The 5,900-nt window shown below is 44.6% G+C and overlaps 1 non-coding gene across 1 annotated transcript; it reads left to right on the top strand.

The window, feature by feature from the left end:
* The first annotated feature begins 1,214 nt into the window (after positions 1-1,214).
* Positions 1,215-1,321, top strand: LOC142838532 (U6 spliceosomal RNA). Its single transcript, XR_012908586.1, has one exon. It is a non-coding gene; the product is annotated as a U6 spliceosomal RNA (small nuclear RNA).
* The last annotated feature ends 4,579 nt before the right edge of the window (positions 1,322-5,900 follow it).

The raw sequence follows: 5,900 nt of genomic DNA, 5'->3' as shown, positions 1-5,900 counted from the left end.
CTGCGAAGGCTGGTTAGAAGTTCTTGGTAGAGGATGTTGTTGGTGAGAGGGCAAATAAGCAGAACCCGTCACTTTTATGTGGTGTTGACACGGTGATCTGCTGTGGTTTCTACGAAAGGGAAGAAGGTACCCATGAACGCTCAGCAGGCCACTGTGGCAAGGTGAAGAGGGTTCAGACTTGGGGCCTGAACCCTTGCTAGGATCCCAATTCTAGCCATTTAGTTTGCAGGCAGGGCTGTAGCCAAATGCTATCACCCCTTCATCGTCAGTTACTTTCCTGTTAAAGGATGTGAGAAGAGGACCTCTTGTGAGAATTACGTGATCTGAAAGAACTTCAGAGACCCACACTGGAGCACTGGACTGAGCTCCCAAGGTCCAAATGAGAAGCAGAAGGATGGAGAACATGAACAAGAAAGTCAGGACCGCGAGGGGTGCGTCCACCCACTGAGACGGTGGGACTGATCTGATGGGAGCTCACCAAGGCCAGCTGGACTGGGACTGATGGAGCATGTGATCAAACTGGACTCTCTGAATGTGGCTGACAATGAGGGCGGACTGAGAAGCCAAGGGCAATGGCACTGAGTTTTGATTCTACTGCATGGACTGGCCTAGTCTGTTTGGATGCTCTCCTTCCTAGACCTGGAGGGCCTTGGACTTCCCACAGGGCAGGAAACCCTGACTGTTCTTAGGACTGGAGACGGAGGGGAAGAGGGAGTGGGGGGAGTGGGAGGGAAATGGGAGGAGGTGGAAATTTTTAATTAAAAATAAATTAATTAGTTAAAAAAAGAATAAAACTTCTGCTCAAAAGAACATTAAAACAGTTTCAGAAAGGAAAGACAGACTTAAAGTGAGCTTTGTTTATGAAAAGTTTCAGTCAAATTTGCTTTCATGGGATATACCATGCTCCAAATCTCACAGGCACCACACACACACACAAACACACACATACACACACACACACACACTTGTTTACACACTAGCACAAGCACATATGCAAATATTTGCACCCCAGGCACATGCACACACACGTGTGCATACAGGCAGGCATACACATGCATGAACATACAAACACATGCATAGATGCATACACACAAGTACAGACACATATAACTACCTGTACCCATGTACACACACATGGACAAACATGCACCCAAGCACATACAAAAGTCATTCTAATGTTATTCACTCAGCTTTTGTTAAAATTTTTAAGTCTTGTGCTCACTTTGGCAGCACATATACTATGACTGAAATGCCACAAGGAAGATTAGCACAGCCCCTGGGCAAGGATGACACACAAATTCATAAAACGTTTCATATTTTTAAAATCTAAAAGAAATGGACAAACTTCTCAATAGATAGCACTTACCAAAGTTAAATCAAGACCAGATAAATAATTTTAATAGACCTATAACCCATTGATCACTAGTTGAGAAAATACCTTAGAGCTGGATCTCATGGAGGCATTTTCTCAACAGAGGATATTTCCTCTCTGGTGACTGTAGCTTGTATCAAGTTGACACCCAAAATCGGTCAGCACAACTGACCCCTTATAAATTTGACACAAAAGCACATCACTATTAATCCATAACCCTTTCTTTATTATTCATCCCTAACATCTTAAAAACCCTTAGAAGTGCCACAGTCTCTACAAATTCAAACACATTAAAATTTCATCCCTTTAAAACAGCCAATTTCTTTAAAACTCCAAAAGACTTTTAAAATTCAAGTCTTTCAGCTGTAGGTTCTAGTAAAATACTTTCTTATTTCAGAGGGAAAAATCAGAACCCAGTCACGATGAAATCAAATCAAAACAAACTTTCAACTGTTCATTGTTTGGGATTCACTCATGACCTTCTGAACTCCTCCAAAAGATTCGGGTCACTTCTCTGGCTCTGCCCTCTGCTGTACACACAGCTTGTATTCTAAGCTCAGGCACACTCCACACCACCACTGCTGCTGTTCTGGGGGGTCATCTTATGGTACTGGCATCTCCAAACCACTGGGGTCTTCTGTGGTCACTGGACTGTGCTTTCACCAATAACCTCTCAAGGACTCTCTTGATAGTGCCAAGCCTTAACTTTTTTGCATGACCCCTTCAGTTCTGGGCCTTCAACTGCTATTGAGGCTGCACCTTCACCAGTCACCTTTCCTGGCTTCCCACAGTGCCAGGCCTCAGCAGCTCTCCGAGAACCTTTCATGTCTTTAAATGAAATACCACCTGGGTGACTCTTACACATTAAATAGCAAGTCTGACTGCTAGTACAAGGTATAACCTTGGTCATCTCCGGAACACAGCTTCTCTGTGTTCTCAGGAAAGACATCCCAGAAGATTTCACCTCAGTAATGCTGCTCTCTTTCTCTTCCCCACTTCTCTTTCTCTCTCTTTTTCAAGATAGGGTTTCTCTGTAGATTTGGAGCCTGTCCTGGACCTAGCTCTTGTAGACCAGGCTGGTCTCGAATTCACAGAGATCTGCCTGCCTCTGCCTCCCAGTGCTGGGATTAAAAGTATGGGCCACTACTGCCTGGCTGATGCTTCTTTTTTTTTTCTTTCTTTCTTTTTTTTTGATTTTCGAGACAGGGTTTCTCTGTAGTTTTTGGTTCCTGTCCTGGAACTAGCTCTTGTAGACCAGGCTGGCCTCGAACTCACAGAGATCCGCCTGCCTCTGCCTCCCAAGTGCTGGGATTAAAGGCATGTGTGCCACTACCGCCGGGCATGCTGCTCTCTTCTTAACCACTGCTAATTTCTTAGCTCCAGCTGAGCACCATCAAGCATTCCATCAGAGCAAAACTTTGCTTTAACAGTATTGGTATCTTGTCAATCGGTGGCTATCTGAGTCTTCCGCTGCAGTTAACCAGAACCACAGATTCTTAATTCAAAATAACAAATAGCCCTGATAGAATCTTTAAACTTCCCTCTGAAACTTCACAAGCCAGGCCTCCATCTTCTGCACTGCTATCAATATCTTTATCTTCCTAGCTCCCACAGAATATCCCACGGAGTTCTTAACACTCAATGGTTCTCCATGTCTGATGTAAAAATGATCTTCAGATCGCCAGCTCCTTTCAGCTTTGTTGGCTGCAGCATACTTCTTTATCTTGGGCTGGTTCCACTCCTTGTTAGCAGCTTTCTTCAGCAGGTATCTCATGATTCTGGCATCTTGGGGTTTCCAAGGCAATGCAGTCAGGCTTCACCTTCATAGCTTCACACAATGGCCTCTCTAGGCCCCTTCATGGACACCCCTGGACACTTGCCTGGCCTCAGAGACTTTCCTTAATTGCAAGCGCAAATTTCATAACCACTTTTTTCTTCCTTAACTCTAAAGTCAGAACCATGTGGCAAAAGCTGCCAAGTTCTGCTGCTTGTTCAATTACATTTTTCTGGTTTCTGGTTCCTACCTTCACTGCCTAAGTCTGGCTGTTCTGAAATTGGATCTGTAGACCAGGCTAGCCTCAAACTCAGAGATATAGCAGCCTCTGCCTTCCCAGTGCTGGGATTAAAGGTACGCACCACCACAACAGGTTCTAAGCTTTTCCATAGTTCATTTTCACTAATTGGAAACTTAGCTGGGTGGGATCTTGCCCTGAGGTCACCGCTCCCTTTATTCCATTTCTTACTCTGTTTATCTCCTTGAACACAGGACTTGGCTCTATTCCACTCCCTGGAACTCACTTTCTCCTCAAATATATTTCTTTTGCTCAGCTTGCTCCTTTTCATTGTGTCTTCAGTAGAGTTAACACTAGTAACTGCACAACAGTCTGTAGTAGGCTGCTTTGAGATTTCCTTTGCCAAGAGAAGTAATGAAGAACCCCTCACCTTAGCCTCAGGCACACTTTTCAGACAAGGGTAAAAAGCAGGCATATTCTTTGCCAAAATATCACAAGTACGATTTCTAGGCAACATGCTAAAATTATTCTTCTCTGAAACCTCTTGAGCTACATCCCCCAGCCAGTTCAAATCACTCTCAGCATCACTGCCTTCCATGACCCCACTGGTAGGCCAGTTAAGCAGGGTTTAAAGCATCCCCCTAGTTTCCTAACCCAAAGTCCCCAAATTCAAATTCCTCCAAACAAAACCAGTTAGGGGCTGTCTCAGTAATACCCAACTTCTGGCACCAATTAGTCTTAGGATTTCAGTTGCTGTAACAAAACACCATGAGCAAAAGGCAAGTTGGGGAGGAAAGGGTTTATTTGGCTTATACTTCCACACTGTTGTTCACCAGTGAAGAAAGTCAAGGACAGGAGAAACTCTGTTGTATTAGGATTGGCAGGGCTGCATCCCCAGCACCCCGGCTGCCTGGCTAGCTTATGCCCCGAAATAACAACACACAAATTGTATTCATTTAAACACTGCTTGGCCCAATAGCTCTAGCCCTTACTGGCTAATTCTGATATCCTGATCAACCCATCTCTAATAAACTGTGTAGTACCGGTCTTACCGGGAAGGATTCAGCATGTCTGACCTGGTGGCTTGCTCCATCGTGTCTGCTTCAGAGAGCAGAGCTATCACGTCTGCCCGGGAGAGGGGAGCATGGCGTCTCTGAGCTTACTTCCTCTTCCTCCCAGCCTTCTGTTCTGTTTACTCCTCCCACCTATGTTTTAACCTATGAGGGCTAGCCAAGCCAAGCAGTTTCTTTATTTTTTAACCAATGACCTTCCTCCATCAAAACTCAAACAGGGCAAGAACCTGGGGAAAGAGGTGATGCAGAGGCCATGCTTACTGACTTGCTCCCAATGGCTTGCCCAGTCTACTTTCTTATGAAACCTAGGACCACCATTCCAGGGATGACCCCATCTACCATGAGCTGGATCCTCCCCCACTGATCACTAATTGAGAAAATACCTTAGAGTTGGATCTCATAAAGGCATTTTCTCAACCGAGGCTCCCTCCTCTCTGATGACTCTAGTTTGTATCATGTTGACATACAAAACCAGACGTACATCCATAATAGCCAGAACCTGAGGACAATCTAGATCTTCCTCAAGTGAAGAATGGATAAAAAAAAAGTAATGCATTCACACAATTGAGTATTACTCAGCCATTAAAAACAATGACATCGTGAAATTTTCTGGGCAATGGATGGAACCAGAACAGATCACCCTGAGTCAGGTAACCCAGATCCAGAAAGACAACATGGTATGTGTTCACTCCTAAGTGGATATTAGCTGTAAAGTAAAGGAGAACCACACTACATTCCACAGACCCAGAGGGCTCAAGCAGGGGACACATGAATCTCCCTGGGAAGGGAAATAAAATGGACATTGCCAGTGTATGGGGGTTGAGTGGGGTTCTGTAATGTTGTGGGGGTAGGAATGGGATCAGGCAAGATTAGCTGTGGGGAGAATGGAGGGAAAAGTACTAGGAGAAACAACTGGAATCTGGGGGGATCCCTGGAAGGATGGCCCGCCTATAAGATGTGCTGGGGTAAAAATGGTGCAGAAATTGTAGGCGTGACCAATTAAATAACTGGCATAGCTGGAGACCCTTACCCTGAGAGGGAGTTCCACCCTGAGGGCTAGGACCTAGAGGTGAGATGCTCCAGAGAGCTAAGATAAAACCAACAAGGAAAAAAAGGTCAATAAAATGACTCCTAATGATATTGTGCTATACTGATAGATTAGCACCTCGTCTAATTTTCATCAGAAAAACTTCTTCCACCAACTGATGGAAACAGATGCAGGCAGACCCACAGACAAATATTAGTCGGAGCTTGGGAAATACTTCCAAAGTGAGAGACGGAAGAATTATAGGAGTCAAAGGGGTCAAGAATACTATAAGAAAACCAACCAATTCAACTAACCCGGGCTCAATCACTACATCTTTTTCTCTGCTGAGGATTACAATCAATTGCTAGGGTGTTCGAATACCTGATTTATATCTCTGTCCTTACTTGGGGTCATGA

The sequence above is a fragment of the Microtus pennsylvanicus genome, chromosome 19 (genome assembly GCF_037038515.1).
Source record: "Microtus pennsylvanicus isolate mMicPen1 chromosome 19, mMicPen1.hap1, whole genome shotgun sequence".
NCBI lineage: Eukaryota > Metazoa > Chordata > Mammalia > Rodentia > Cricetidae > Microtus > Microtus pennsylvanicus.
This window is presented reverse-complemented; position numbering and strand designations above follow the sequence as displayed.